At 34.4% G+C, this 18,117-nt stretch overlaps 1 pseudogene; it reads left to right on the top strand.

Annotated features, from left to right (window-relative positions):
• Positions 1–18,117, top strand: part of LOC112602345 — a 66,083-nt pseudogene that overhangs the window by 21,001 nt on the left and 26,965 nt on the right.

The following is an 18,117-nucleotide window of genomic DNA, read 5'->3' as shown; positions in this document are numbered from 1 at the left end:
CTTAAGTACTTACTAATAAATGAAACTATATTTTAAAAAATGTACCTATCCGATATAAATAGGTATTTATTTATTATTATTATTATTATTATTATTATTATTGTATTTTATTTTTTATAGAACTACGTTTTCAATAATAAAATTTAAAATATAGTTTGTTTCTATAAAATTAAAAAAAATAATACTGACAAAAGTATTATAAATACTGATAAAATAGAACATTTTTCAAGTGTAGCCAGTTTGATGGATTATCCCGTACACAAACGGCTGCTGTAACGTTAAACGTTTTGGCTGGGCATAATAATTCAAAATTGCGATTTTCGAGTGCGTTGTGTATTTACCATCCATGCACGTCACTCGAGTGGGGACGCGACGCCACTACGACGACGACGGGGTCGCATATCACTCGGGGGAATTATAGCGATCCGACGTTTTATCCCAATCGATATCAAACAACCGCGGCGGCGAAGCTAACGCTCGGGCATATAATATACAACGTAATATTAATAATAATAATAATAATAATACCGACGAGGGTCCTCAATCGAGTGTGTGTACCTATGTATGTTATTTCTTTTGTCCGACATTACAAAATTTCCTGCCGTTATGACCCGCAGGTAAATCGTGTGTAGATACATACGCGGTATACACTACAAATATTATACCATACATAGTATACATTATGTAGTATTTTATTATTATAGGTATGGCAACAGTTCTTCGTTTATTATAACCCGTGTGTACTACAGTAATATAACTATAACGTATAGAACATAGGTATAAGGTATAAAATATACTTGTGGCGCGCATCACACAATCTTACGCGCGAGGCCAACGAGCCAATGAGCTGCGCGTTCTCGTATAATTTATATACACACGAGACGGATTACTTTATTATTATTATTATTGTGATACATACGCGATGTCTTAGACGCGTGCACTATGCCGTGGCGTGCGTTCCTCAAAGTCGATTTTTATTTGTATTATTCGGTGTTGTTATTTCGTCTCGTTATTCTGACGTATCTATAATAGAACCAACATTAGGAAGTATATACAAAAAAACTATAAAACCACGCAATCGACGAGATGGACACGGCCACACGGACTGTCGTAATTCTATATTTTATAATTTTATAAAATATCAAAACAATACAACATATTGATCGATTTCAGAAATCACGCGTATACCCGCGTACTTATATCCGTCTATCAATATTCAAATTTTGGACGATTTAATCGGAAAAATTCCTATATAATTTGTAAATATACCTATCAACGTGAACTTATATTTTTCGTTGTATAGTGTAACTCATACGCCGCGGTGATGTCCAAGCTACACTCAGGGGGACCGTTCAAGTCTCCGCGGGATAATTTAATGGTCGGCGGTGTTCCATTTTGTAGTACAAATAATAATAATAACATTCGAGGCAGATATAATACATCTATACATTGTTTTACATATTTTATAAGCCTATTATGCACGCGCGGGGCACAATGCGTGTCGTACCTGTACACACACGAAACGTTATTTATTTTTTTAACCGACAATGGGGGTGCAGACCTAACCATCCGTGTTTCGCGCCCCCCGCGTGACCGGATCGGCGCGGGACACTACCAGTTAATTAAGACATCATTCACACGTGACACGTATAATATACATACGTACAAAACCCTCCCTCGGCAACTAATTAATCACGAAAAAGAAAACCGTATTTCGAATAATATATTATATAATAAGGTAGTAAGGGCGACACGTCTTCTTCGTACTTACTGTAATAATGTATTATACATATAGTTTAAGCGCGTCGACATATTTCCATCCGTTTGTGTCGGTTATATCACACGCGTGGTAATATTATAACGAACATGTCCGGCCACTAATAACGCGACCTGGTGTACACGTATATTTATACACTTATATATATATATATATATGTACCTATGAACTAGCAGTCGTCGTCGTTGGGTTTTCAACACATAATATTACCATAATCTCGTGACACGACACTCTTCTTTTGTGCAGGCGCGCGCGCACTAGAGAGCTCCCGTCTGCCGCCGTTTGTACATTATTATTATTATTATCATTATTAATATTCCGACTATTGTAATATTATAATATTATGTACATACTCTGCTGCGTCGGTGTAGGTGCCGAGATATGTTCGGTCCGTAGACCGCCGGACAGCGAATGAAGACGTGTCGGTCTCGATGATACATCATATTATTATTTTTCTATTCGTCGGTTGTCGAATAATAATAATAATAATAATAATAATATAATATATATAATAGCGATTATTGCTGTAACATACTCGTATTCTCTTCGTACATTATGCACCGTGTCCGAATGAATATAAAATAATATTATATTATTGTCGTACAGCGTTGCGCAGGTGATCCAACGACAATGCGTGCCGTCGTTTATTATACATGAAGGTTGGATGAAGTATAAATACACGCGTAGGTACCAATCGAACACGCGAGTACCGTTTCTGTGGCATGCAAAAAGAAATAATGTATTATTATTATACATATATACACGTATGTCAGCGTGATTTATACGTACGAATTGTGTTCGCATTGTGTGAGCGTAACGTATAGGTATGCACAAGTCGCGCGTTCCAGTCGAATCGTTTCCACCCGAGAAGAATTTCAGAGTCTTATACCAAAAGCGGGATACTATTATAATATATATTATAGGCGTTTTAATACCCGTTGCTACGTATTTGTTTATTTATTATCCTCGATTTTTGAACATATTGCGTGATCGTATATATACAAATAGGGTCGGCATTTACAGATAACAGCTCGCGTGTGATCTGTTTGCAATTGTAGGTGCAAGTACATCTTGTAACCAGACATTTTCACGTTTTTCGTACAGAATTTAAAACTACAAGGAAAAACTATCATGACGATTATATCGCGTTCTATTGACGATTATTCTGTTTGATTCGCATCTTTATTGTTTTTTACTCTTTTCTATTCTTGGGAAATGTTTGCTAATAATAATATATGCGATACTTGTAGAAAAAATACACCTCGTTATTGTATAAATGTCTACTATATCATGCTTATGTATAAATACATATATTGCCATATCGGTGCACAGAAAGTATATTATACATTATACACATCAATTTATCATGTATTATCCGGTTAAAACAACGTGTCATCAGCGATTGGTACGCCTGGAGAAGATTTAACAGCTAAGCAATACATTTTACTTGTTTACCATGCTGCAGCTATAAAGCATTATATTATATCGACATTAAGTACATCTATGTATTTATATATATATATTTATAAAATCATGACTATATATAAAAGTAGTTTATTGGACGTTTCTTTGTGGTCGATAGATCAAATCTGCAGTATCAATGTAGAGAGGTTTTAAATTCTAAGAGCTACGGAACAGGAAGCACTCGAATTGGGCATACACAGTAATAAATTTACCGGTGACGTCCAAAGTCCACTGTCTGCAGCCGGATACTGGTCAAACGAAGGAGTATTAGTTGGAAGAATAGGAAAAAAAACTGAAGTTATTAAAGTGGAAATTTACGACCTCGGGCTATTGAGTTTTCTTGGTTAGACAATTATACAACTATAATTAACTTTCATATAAAATGTGAAATGTTTGATAAAAGTTTTAAAGTCCCAACGGGCAACGGCCAACGGTGATAAAGCATAAAATGTATAACCACCAGGTTGTATTTAATATGAGCAGTCTCGCGGGATGCTTTCCTCGTGCAAATTTTGAGTAAAATTTGTTTATTATTTTATTTTAAATTCGTCACAGAATATAATTTACGATAAACTTTCGGACGGTGCTTCAGTTATTAGTACAAATCATATAGTAAAACAAACGCCGCACAGTTAACACTACTGAATAATCGTATACGATGTACATAATATACGAGTATATCATAATACTGGTAAAATAATATTATAACAATTAATTATAGGTGCTTGTAGTCGGAAAGTCTGGTGAACATAAACAAAGGGATTTATTTAATTAATAAAGAAAAAAAACTGACCCTATCAAGCTATTATAATAATAAATATTATTATGATGATACTCGTGGTACTTTGTGTTCTGCAGCATCAAAGGTTCCGTCGATTAATTTCATTCTATCAAATAATATAATGATAAACGGTGGTATAAGTACATTTCAAGTATTTCAATGGTTTAATTAAGGCTAAGTCAAGTTGGAGGTCAATATCATTTTGTCATAAGGGAAAAAGTAAATAAGATAAAAATACATAAAAATAATAATATTCAAAAGAATACTTTGTACTTAATATTTTGAGCGAAAACCATCACAATGATGCATTTTAATTAAGCATTAATAAAAAGTAAATTGTCATCATAATGGTTTATCTACTTTTCTTGGTTTTAGAATAATTGTTTCATATTATACTGAATATTTTAGAAGCAAAGAAAAGAATTTATAACAGTATAATTTTAGAACAAAGACACAAAACCTGAATTAGCTACAAAAAGCTCTTGAAATTATAGTTGCATTTTACTTAAGAGTTGAGATTTAGCAGTTATATGTAATAGAGTAATGAAAATATGTACCTAATTATGTAATTTATGAACATTTAACTTGTGTAAAAAAAAATATTTCAAAAATGTTTTCCCAGATAATATCGTTAAAACAATCAATCAATATATAAAAGTACATAATAATAATAATAATAATAAAAGATACCCCGTTGAAACTCCTCTTTATTCGTGATAACACTGCTGAAGTGAAAACGCATAACGCGCATATCTTATTTATATATACAGTTATTTTTGACGATTATTTTGGAGTTGTATCGGACCATTCGGACCGGATAATTTGTACACACGGGGAGAAGGGGGAATGAAAAGAAACGGAATAATCAAGTGGAAACTCGTTATTGGACCGCGTCAGGTGTTACCTATACTATGATATAGATGCAGTTGATTGCAAGCATTGAAGCCTATATATTTTGTATTATATCATAATATAATATTTAGGCATACAAGATGTAACATCTCGGAAACACGTTTATTTGTCATTATAATCGCAAGAGATATTGCGTTTTATTTTTTATTTTTTTATTGCTATAATTTACAACATACTTTTGTTGTAATTTTCTTCGGGACGATGATGCAGGGTACTGCCGAAAACCCCACAATAATTGTTATACTTATTGCACCTACCTGTACAATACGAAGTCAGTTGTAAATTAGACCGCGGACAAAATATGTACACATATTACAGAGAGACAATAACGTCGGTGGTTTAGCGCTGGCGGCACCCTGCAGTACGTCGCGGCGACTGCGGTACTAGGAATGCCACCTGGGAGGCGAACAGGCCGACCTTCGACAGGCAGTAGACCGCCGCCGCCGCCGCCACCGCCGCCATCGCCATCGCAGCAGCCGCCGCCGAGTGATGTCTTCATCAGCGCTCATCGAGAACGCACGCCCGATCATTATTATTATATTATTATTATTATTATGTGTACCTATACGAATACGATCCAAACCGACATTTGGGTTATCTCTCAATTTATGGGTACCTGCGCGTATAACAACAACAACAACAATAATAATAAATATAAGTGTTAAATATATATAAATTACACTTCGACGATTTTTATTTATTATAATAATATGTACGTTGTAGCACCTTTAAATAATCGGCGATCGTTCTGCATGGAATGAGTCAGTGTGTGTGAGTGTGTTGCACGCGACGTGGTATTTTTAATTGAAACACTTATTGTTGTATATTTACCACATACGGTGTGTATAGACGGCGTTGTCCGAGGGGAACGAGTAATGATAATAATTGTCCTCGCCATTTGGAACCGAAGATGTCGCGTGCGATAAGTTAATTTATATATATATTGTACGGTCTGCTTACAAATTATGACCATTTAATGAATAATATATACCTGACGACTTCTAATACGACAAACTAATTATTACTGACTGGTGCTGTTGATAAAACTCTGCAGGTGGAAGGCAACAGACGAAAATAATAGGAATGGAAAAAAAAATGGTGCAACGTATACGAATGCGATGGCGTTGTTACAGTTATTATTATATGCCGAAAGGTCATTTTTTTTTTGGATTTATTATACCCATACAGCGAAAAAAATTGTACGTATAAACCGGCCGGACGCCGCCGCCAACGGGCTCTGTCGCGATGTCCTTTTCGGGCACACAATGAGAGAGAGATGAGATTTCGCCGGTTAATTAGTCGAGTTCACTTTCCGGCGGTGGCACCCGTTGTCATCGATATACGACAATAATTTAATATAATATACCTATATACATGTACATATACGCGTATAATACAGCTGCACTCTTCTATTTCTGGGCTGTCTGAGGAATCCGGAAATTTGCATTCGCTAATTAAACCGCGTCGACCGCATGCCGAAACGTGTACTAGTATACTAAAGCATATATATATATATATATATATATAAATATAAACATAAATGATCGTAGTGGTTTGCCAAGAGTCAACCAGAGGGGCGGCCAGAGAGATATCGAGATTGAGAGAGACAGACAGAGAGACGCGTACAGAGCGTCGTATTATAATAGAAGAAAACGTATTGTATGTAAAGAAAGAGGAGATAGATGTGAATGTCCGTGTGTCGCGTCTGGGCGGCCAAAACGAGGGGATTAAAATAATCCGCCGCCGCATAGCTCGTGACACCGTTGTTAACAGGCTTTCTCGATTTTTGTCCGGCGACCCGAGTTACGCGCGCACTACACACGATCTACTTGCGCACAAATTGTCTTTTGTCTGCGCGTTGTGATATATAAATATAATAATAATTATCGTTGGATCTCTGCCTCACACGTACATTTAATGTGCTTAGAGTATACTCCACTCCCGGAGTTATACTCTTCTATACAGAAATCCGCCTTTACTCGATTCAGATTCCAAAACATATTGTGTTCGCGATAAAGCTCGTTTTCCGATCTTCGTTTGCTGTACCACTATATAAAGATGATACTCGTGGCGCAGTTATACTATTATATTATCACTATAACGGTCACTGACTGTGTATAATATAACACCATATATTGTATAATCATAATAATATATTGTACTGCATGTTGTGCATGTACGTATATATAGTCAGTATTATAGGCGTCGAAAAACGACGACGGCCGAAATAGAATTTGAGATTTTTCTTTAATTTATATGCTCTCGACTCGTGTCCGTTCTTATAGATTTATTTTAATTGAAATAATGAATGAATTTCGGTCGGCTTGGAGTTGTGCCCAAAACGTAAATTACACACAGCGTCTGGGGAAAACAAATCTAATAAAATATGTCATCTTTCGAACAGCGAGTAGATTATTATAATTCATAATAATATTTATGCCATGGTAATAAACACCAATTGATTATTATTCACGCACAACAAACCAGTATTTTGGCGGTTTTCAACAATTTTCGAGTATAATTTGTTGTCTTTGCTATTTATTTACAGTTAACTAGATTTAAGTCAAAACCGTATATGATCATAATAATAATATAATAATATTTTTTTACCTGGGTATGTTAATAACACTCTTAGGAGACGAGTTACGGCGTGTGGATAAATAATAATGTAATACTGTTTTTCTAGTCTTCAACGTTTACCGCGAATTTAGGGAGACAGGTGTTGTCATAATTTACATTGTTATATACGTAACATGTCTTGTTTATTATCGTTGAGGTATAATTAAACCATGCAGTTCAATGGTTTAACCATGTTTGAAAAAAATTTTAAATGCTTCTTAGCACGATACTCATAACAATTTACATCCTGTATACTTACAAATATATACGTCGGCACGATAGACTACCAGTCTGGTGTCGATTGGATTATTAAAAAAAAAAAAAAAAAGTTATTACTCTATAGGCGGGCGTTCCACTAGGAAGTCAAACACTTTCGTTTGGGGTTTGGACTCCTAATTTTTGGGCATTACACGTGCGTGATCACATGGTACTTTAGCAGTAAAGTTTTCGTTTTATTTTTCATTTGAATTATTACTCATACCAGATTAAACAGTGTATACGTTATGACTTATGAGATTTAGTTGAAATTACCGTCGGTGGCGTCGTCGCAATGTATATGTATACAACTGCAGCGACAGCAGCAGACACCGAATCAAAAGAGAGAAAAATATAATAATATAACGATTGCTGTTGACTACGTATATTATAACTACAGGGGTGAACAGCAGGTGTTAGATATACGCGAAGAAAATAAAATATGTTGTTAACCATTATAAGGATACATTTTTTTCTTCTTGAGCGAGAGTGTGTTTATTATAATTGAGTTGTTCGGCACGCCGCAGTCAATTTCCACAAGATATATTATCTTGTATTTTACGACGCGCGTATTACTGCACTAAGGTGGTATATAAGAATTAAATAAAATAAAAAAAATTCTAACCGCACGGATTAAAATATTATTATTACACGTATCGCCTAAATTATAAGCATTTTACACCGACGAATTTGAAATTATTTTTCGTTTATACCCGTACGTAGTGTAACGATTGCCGTAATGTATGTATGTAATTTATACTATTGGTATAGGTATATAACCCGCGTCACATATAACACCTATACACGAAGGCGGTGCACAGTTTTATAGCGCTATGGCGGCTGACTAATATATACCTTACGAACACGTCGTTCGCAAAACGATTATGAAAAATCACGCAACTGTGAATATCTTCGTTCAATCGTCGGGGATGCACGGTGGGGTGTGTCATGTATATATATATATATAACGTACAGGGTGGATATTATTATTATCGTGTACCTTCACGCAGGACAACAATATAATATATATATATATATATATATATATATACGTATACGTTTCCTGGCTGCTCGCCGTATATTATATTATATTATAACATAACGTTTATATTATGCTGCTGCCGTATATACCGCGTGTATGTGTCATATAGCGATGACGACGACGGTGCACAATGCCGCGCGTGAAGAGGATGTGCGCGCGTGGTCTTGGCGTGTACACGTTTAACGACAAGGCGTGTATACACCGTGTTCCTTTTGATAATATATATAATGCCCATAATATGTCGTCGTCGACCGTCTGCAGTGGTGATCGTCGAGAGGGGTTCATTGTGTGCCACTATGTACGTATATTATAGTGTGTGTATATATATATATATATACATATATTATAAATGCGAGAACGGTTGTCGCCGACGATCGTCACGACAGGGCGTCCTTTGATGGGTACATGCACATATTATTATATTATATATTGCGGCCATTGGACATATATATATATATATATAGGTATATTACATACACGCCGGTGGGCACAATGTGCAGCGGCTGCTGCTGTTGTACGGCACAGCGACGACGACAATTTTTTTCTTCGGGGATAGACCTACCCTCTTGGGTCAACCCCGTCGTAAATCGGATTATACCGCCGCCGCATTGTCCGAATATAACCGATGTACCGCGGTTTTATTGACCGAAATCGTTCACCGCAGCACAGTTTCTGACATTATTTCTACACTTTCGAGCATACCGATTTATTCCACGACGATAGAGTTGAAGAGAAAAAAGAGACGACCAGGTCCTCCGCAGACGCGTTCCTTTTGTCTTGTTTCACTTCTTAGCCACCCCGAAGCGTGGACCGCAAACGGCAATCGTTCATCTCTCACACAATGCACATAATATACACGTGTATAACATATTTGTATTTTATTGTATACTATATATACCTTTACACCTCGCATCGAATCTGCAGTAGCCGACCGGCAATCGCCGAGACAAGACGTAACTGCGCCGCCTCCGCTGCGGTCGTTCTATACATGTTTATTACTTATAAATCCCAATCTTTCGTCGATGTTGTTGTTTGTCGTGTCGATTTTGAAAAAGCTTTCCGGTTTAAGATACAATAATATTTTGTTATCGCGTGACACATGGACCCTCATATTAATGGTAAGTGAAAAAAAATAAAAACTATTTCATTTTATTATAATATATATTAACGTACCTATACGATTAAATGTCGATATATGATTAAAATTTAAAATAGTAATTACTTTACAATTGTGTTTTATAACGTTTCTGTCGATGCATTTTCGACTATTTTCATTATTTTTATTCGTTATTATATATTTAAGTACTTACTCTTTTTACTTGTACGTTTTACATTAAAATAAATCGTTTGATGTTTTATTATGGGTACCCAGCCTCGATCTAATTATCAAACTGGGTTCGAATAAATCCATTAAACTGCCCACATTTGGATAGAATATTTTTTATTAGTATTACATTATTGATGGATTCATTGGATTTGAATTTGCTTAGAGTTGTTAAATTCGGTACATTTTTTACTGTACTACTACAACTATACGAACTAATAATGATAAAGGTTTGACGATAAATCTGTCATGTATGATAATTTACCTGTTGAATATTTATCGAAATCTAATTTAAAGATACCTCTATATAATAGTAGGTACCTACGTATAAATATATATTATTATTACTAATATATAGGAATCATTTCAGTTAGTAATATAGTAATAATAATAATAATAATAATAATAAAAAAATTGATAAAAAATACAAATATTTTATTTTTTAAACATTTTTTCCCAACCCACTGTGCACCGGTTACAAGCAATATAAATTATCGAACTTGTTTTTTCTTCTTTTTTTCTGAAACTGTCCGGAGCTCACTCACACATACTTAGGTACGTTGTTTGTTGAAGAACGGGAGAGAATCGGTTAGGACCGCGAAACAAGGTCGCGTGACAGTGCACGTATATATAATAATGTTCACAGGAAAATATGGCCTACACGGCTTGTATTTTGTTTTTTTTCAACTATATATATAATTTAATTTTTTTCTATCACTGGTACGACCGGTCGAATAAATCACTATATTTGTGCTTTGGTGCCCACTGATTGCGCCTTATGTACACGATCGCGCGCGCGTGTGTATATTATGTGCTTCGATTGCGAGCTCTATTACAAGTGATTTATTGAACGAAATAATAGTAACACGAAAGGTATATATCTCACGAAATTTCCTCAACCGCGTACACGCCTTGTAGGTTGTTTTTACTCCTCAGGTATTATGTGTACACATACATATATTATGTATTGTGTATATATTATATACGATATAGTCGTTGGCTCGCGCAATCGCGTTTTATTATCTCTCGTTTAATTTATTATTGTTTGAAAAAAAAACCTTCTTTAATTGGCGGATCTCTCATCCCATGACTCCGGCGGCGTGACGAGTGTATACATTATATACGTATAATATATATTCATATACATGCTTACATATTATACACGTTGGACGGCGGTTAATTGGTCCGTTATACGTCGGTGTGCGCGCGTCTATGCAGTTCGTGTGTGAACTGTGCTCAGTGACTTGAATACGTCACCAAATTATCGTGTTCGTATAGGCTCTGTACTATATAGGTAACCATGTTAATAATATTATGTAATGATAATATACCTGCATTTTAATATAAAAATACATGATGTCTGTCGGTAAATGTTATATGGTATATCATGGCATCATACGTTGACGGAGACGACTATATAATATTATGGCGGTGCGATGAGGCTTGAGGGGAACCACTGAACTGACGGAGTTAATGATGACATTACCGCGCGCCGAATCGTGACTGTATACGAGAAGAATATATTGTATCTCGGGCATACCGTGTACATCTATATAATATAATATTGTAGAGGTGGTTTGGGGCCGAACCGATACTCTGTGTTCTTCTTCTTCTCTAGTGCAGCTGCAACAATTCGTGGTGGAATGGCCCCGCCGCCGGTCTATTGAGATTGCTATATACCTACGTGTTCCTTTCAACGTTGTAACACCAATTTTCTCGTTTAATATAACCGCGCAAGAGCATGATCTTCCCTCCCCCGACGTATAGCGCGCGCGGGCGTGTGTGTGTGTATGTATATATACACGCACTCCTCCCGTTCGATGACCATTGGGGGGGGGGGGTAAAGGTGGCTTAAGATAGTATGTATATATATTTTGTTTTTATTTATTTTTTTACGCGTGTAAGTATATATATTATACTTCCAAACAAAAGGCCGGCTCCGGTCGTCCGCCTGCTCCACCGACTGATAGAGGGGGGGGATCGAGGAACGATGAAGACATTAAAAAACCATCAGACCGCGAAGCGCGCACCGAAAATCCGTTTTTATCGGGTTGATTACACAAACACAATATAAATTGTGAGGAACTGCGGCTGCGGCGGCGGCATAATTACTTGTTTGGTGCACAGTGTTTATACCCCACGGTACGCGCTCCGCCGCGCACAATATAATATATAATAAAATAATGTATAAATATTACATACACTGCAAGTTACATAGTATATAATATATATTGTACACCGTGAATACCAAATCGTACAATAATATGTATATACGAGAGAGATGCACGTTGATACCCGCCAAGAGTGTTTACGGAAGCGTAACCCCGAACAGTATACTGTTATCATGTATATTATATTATATTTGTCGGGGTCTTTACGGGAGCCGCCGCCGCAGAAAACGCTACCGGCATTTATAGAAATTGGTACCAGCTTATATATTATATTATTTGTGTATACAATAGGTATGAGGTACCCATAATACATACTTGAAACAAGCATTTTCTTTACGTGACACAGACCGCAACGTCGCGTTTCCCGCACGCACACAAACACGATAAATATAATATATTATATAATGCATCTATGCGTGTGTATTATACAAGCTCTCTTCAGTCCTATATTACATTGTCGACTGCAGCAGCTGGCCATTTCCCCTAGCTGCGGTCGCGATGCTCTCTTTTTTACGGTCTTCTCATCGTGTCTTACCCTCAATTAAAGGCATTATCCGTGCACGACGTTTGTGCGTACTTATTTATATATATCTATATAACGTACTGGTTTCGAAAATGTATCTTATACCTATGTGTTACAACGCACGGTCATTATTATCTATATAGGTACTTGCAGCGATCATAATATTATTATTATTACCGTCGTAGTTGTTGTTGATGTTGTGGCAGTATATATAATATCCTCCATCTTTACCGGATAATTTCTTCCCACCGTCGATGTAATAATACCATTTAATCCTTATACATTATAGAGTTTCGATACGTATTTCGATATCGTACATTTTCTCCCCTCACCTCATATCACCACATTATCTTAACGCTGGCGTACTATACAATTTTATATACGACTATACGATTAGTGTATGTATATTGTATATATATATATATATATATACCATACAGAGGTTGTAAATATACTATATGGCGAAGAGAATTAAAAACAAAATCGTTGAGAGTAGTTGTTTATAGTGAATAACTAAGTAATTTTAAAGTATTTAGAACGAAAAAAAAATAAGCAATTGTAATTAGTTCAAGTGAAAGAAATCTTATTTGCATGAACTCTAATACTTGTTAAAGAAAAGATTTAATTGAAAGTTATTAATGAAAATGTAATAAATAATATTGTAATTCCCTTGTTATAAAAATATAAGTCATGGAATATCTTATAGCATTTGAGAATTTATAGATCACTAAGTAAAAATTCTGGTTTGTTTTTGAACAGATTAGAGTCTTATATAAATAATACTGATAAATTGAATACAGTTATTTTTTGTGGTGATATTAATATTGATAAATAAGTAATTCTTTTTTTGCAACCTTTTTATATTTACTAAAAATATTATTTCAGACAATGTTAATTCCTATATTTTTAAACTGGATATAATTGATTATTTTTCTACAATGTTTTTTATTGAAGAAAATAATTAGTTAAATATTAATATAGAATTAGATTAAACCAAAATTTAAAATATAATCAACATTAACCACTTAAATTTGCTTATTAGCACAGAAAACTGGGATATAATATTACAAAATATAGATATTAATAAACTTTACAAAACTTTTTCTAAAAAGATAAAATAACTTATTAACTTATCAATTAATACAATTATTAAGAGTTCTAAGATGGATAAAAAGAAAAAACTTAAATAATCGATAACGCAAAGTTTAGTTGTCTGTATTATGAGAAGATATATTTTATCGAACAGACTAAACTCAAAATCATTTAATAGAAAATAAAAATGAAAATATAATATTGTTAAAGGTGTATGACTCATTTATTTATAAACTAAAGATTACCTTAAATAGGTTAATTACATTTTTATTACTAAAACGTATGTATATATAGTAAGTCTTGTATATCTTGAACTCGATATGCCGTCCGTTAATAAGTTAAATTTTAATAATATTTTACTTAATTTATTCAATTTTAGACATAACGTTGCTAAGTTAATTCACTCACATAAATACTCGATACAAAGAAAACATGATATATCTGTCCAACATTTTAGTACATAGGTACTCATAATAAAGTAAAAAATAAACACTCCTAACGAATGTTAATTCATTATCCCTATATTATTTACTTATATAACAGGTATTGACAATGATTGGTGTGATTGGTTCGTGTATATTGAAAGTTCCTTAACATGATCATAATTTGTAAAAATACGTCGTTATAGGTCGTTTAATCTTTATTTTAAAAATACGCGGGTACGAATATAATATATTATATTCGTTCCAAAAACTATCTTACTACTAACGGATATACGTAGTCGCGTGCGTTTAAATTCTGATTAATAGTTTATATGAGTACAGATATATAATATTGTGTAAGCATACTCACCTTAACCAATAATTCGCGCGAACACGTGCGAATGGCCGCGGACATTGCAGTAGCTCGGGGCACCTCGCCGTACATAATAATGTTAAAATATTATAATAATGTTTCATCGAAATATTTGTTCGCTTTCGTACGTTTACCGCCATTTTGTTTTTCGTCCGCTTCAATTAATTAATTAAATAATGTATACGCGCGCACTCGCTATCCATCCACATCATATTAAAATGAGGTCAGATTTTAACCCGACGCTCATTGTGTTGTTTTATAAGTTAGGTTATATTATGCGGAAGCACTGTTAAATAATGCGATATTAAAGACGCAAAAAAAAAATACACAGCGTGGTATATATATATATATAGTCTATATAATTATATGTGTTTAAAACATAATTCGTTTTAATGTACATATAATATATATATACCTGATATGTTTATATAATAGTAATAAATTAACAAAACCGTCAAAATTGATTAAAAATGTCTCGGTATTTGCTCTAATGTTTTTAATGAGATCCGTATTGTAAGACGTAGTTATAGCCGCATATATATTGTTAGAGAGTACTCCCGCTTATAATAATAATATGCTTTTAATAAGTTTGTTGGTGTAGACGTAAATTGTCTCGCACTGGTTGTTGTAAGGAACGCATATTTTAATTTTAATAATGTTTTAGTTACTATAGACACCCTCTGCCCTTAAATCTAAATTATAAATCATAATAAAACGTATTTATAATGTGTTGCAATATGATGCGATCCAACATTGGTCATTGCATCATGTAAATATTTATATTATACATAGTGTATTATATTCTCGAGTTAAGTATTACAACCATTGTGTAAACGGTCAGTTTAGTATATTATAATTTACTATAACAACATAATAATGGCACTAGAGTATAATAATTATATTTGATTGAAACGGGTATAGTTTCGATATTTCGTATAATCTAATCGAATGTCATTGGAAATGTACATCAAGATCGACAATCCCGACCTCGAATCACAATACAATTGGTGGTAGATATATGATGCACGAGAATCGTTGTTTGAAGGACATGATAATATACGACAGTTTGATATATGGCTATAATGCTATGTATATATAGATATTGGCGATATCGCATTCACGTCAAATTTTCCGTCGGGTTCACGAAAATTGACTTATTATGTTAGGTTATTATGAAAAACGTCCTACAGCAGTGTGTGCCTATTATATAATATTTAATATATTTTCATATCATATTATTATAATTTATATTAATGCGTCCTGCGTACATTGCGCGTCAGCAGAGGTGGAGAAGGTGCAGCGTTTCGCACTCGCGCTAGTATAGTATAGTATATATATTATGTTGTATACCTATGATAGAATGACGGAGATTTAAATGCCGCCGCTTGCATTATACTATTATTTAATGAGAAACGCGTCGCTCATTTTTGAAATAGTCATTTTGACGATTTATACATGCCCTCTGGGGTCTCTCCGAGTTTTGTGTATATACCTACTACATTACTATATATTATACACCTATATATATATATATATTACTTACATAAATGTATAATATATCTGTTTGTGCATGTCCGCGAGATCCGCTGACTTAGCATAAGTGCGTAGGCTAAAAAGGAGAAAATAAATAAAACAAAACGATAAACACGAAACCGCAACGTGTTAAACACAAACAATAGGACTACATTGCTGCAGCGTGCGCGCGCGTTTAAATTTTTCGTTGTTTTAAATCATGATAAATTGACCTTTTGTTTTTTGGTATTTTGTGCGCTTGTAGGAAGAAGACGATTATCAGTGGTGGACCGAGGAGGACCTGTGGAAGTTTCCCCCGCCGCCTCCCCGTCCACCGTTCCTGGAGCCCCCTTATCCGGACGGCCTGACCACTTGCGACCTGTGCACATGGGCCCTACAACCTCTAGACGGCACTGACAACGGTGAGTGTTTTAAACGGCCATTGTGTCGCTCATTGTATTATTTTAACGTTCTTTTGTTTTGTTTTAACCAGGTCTGTCGTGTATATAAATATATAATAATATAATATATATACTTATAAATTGTTTATCATAGGTACCCTTCCCCCGCCATTATATGACCACCGACCGAGACTTGCCTCCCCCCACACTTAAACACTTCGTATACCGACGGGCGATGGTTCAAGTGCACACTGTACCGTCGTTCGGTAATGATTTTCATTTTCACGAGTCCGATTGCGATCAAAATAATATAGTAAGTTTTTGCCTCGCGTACTGCGTATTATACGCCCCGCGTTCGTGTTGTCTCTGTGGCCCGACCGAGCACCTCCTCTTTAACGACGACGTCCAAATCACGAATGTTTTATTTATTTATCTACTTTAATTTTTCTCTTTCTTCGTTTATGCATCTCTCTCGCCGCCGTCGTCGTGCACATCTGAAATAGTTTTCAGCCGGGTCTAGTCGTACAGAAATATACGTTTAAGGGATATACGCCCAACAGGAAATTGCTCGTTGGCCGCAATCCAATTCCGATAAATTAAACGATGACAATTGGCTCGTATCACCAAAGTTTTCATTATGTTTGCCCTCTCGACGTGATCTTAAGTGGAGTACCGATCTATTTGGATATTTTTAGACTATAATAATAACATTTCCGCACCAAAGTCAACGGCAGTTAAAATGGCTAATTAGACGTGTAACATAAGTTTTCTTTAGAAATTGATTACACTGTTACAAATAAAGTACGATATGATAAATTTATTATGGATTAATACTATTATGTTGATTACATTTTACTGTGACTTTCTAATAATCTTAATGTTTTCTTTAGTATTTAAAAATTTCAATCAAAATATTACCAATATTGAGCTCTAACATTTTGATTTTTGAATAATATTTTGGTTATACGTTATATATTTTGACATATGCATACTTATAAAAAATTACTAATTTTAGTGGAATTTAAAACTTCTATAACATGCTAAAAGAATTTTTTATCATTATTCGTTATTAATATGTATGTAAGTTGTGTGAAAATCTCATGTTCATATATCTACTTTTATATTGTAAGAATTAATAATTACAGATTGTGTGTTCTCTGAGAAAATATAAAAAAATTAAAATATCGGTAATTGAGGTTGTGGAAAAATGACACAACTAAATCATTGGTTATCTATAAAATGAATATAGATGAAGATGATTTACAAAGCTAAATTACACTAAATAAAAAATAAAAAATAAATTGAAGTTTAAATTTTAAAGTATAGGGCTTAAGTGTAATGTTATCAATATCTTTTTGTACACTTTAATAATATAACGCCGGAACACAATAATGCACAAAAACGATTTATCGAGCTCTTTGCGTGCCTTCGTACACACGTGCATATATA

This window comes from Melanaphis sacchari, unplaced genomic scaffold (assembly GCF_002803265.2).
Source record: "Melanaphis sacchari strain LSU unplaced genomic scaffold, SCAv2.0 Contig86_pilon_pilon, whole genome shotgun sequence".
Classification (NCBI taxonomy): Eukaryota; Metazoa; Arthropoda; class Insecta; order Hemiptera; family Aphididae; genus Melanaphis; species Melanaphis sacchari.
Note: the sequence above shows the minus strand (reverse complement) of the source record. Positions and strands in the feature narration are given on the sequence as shown.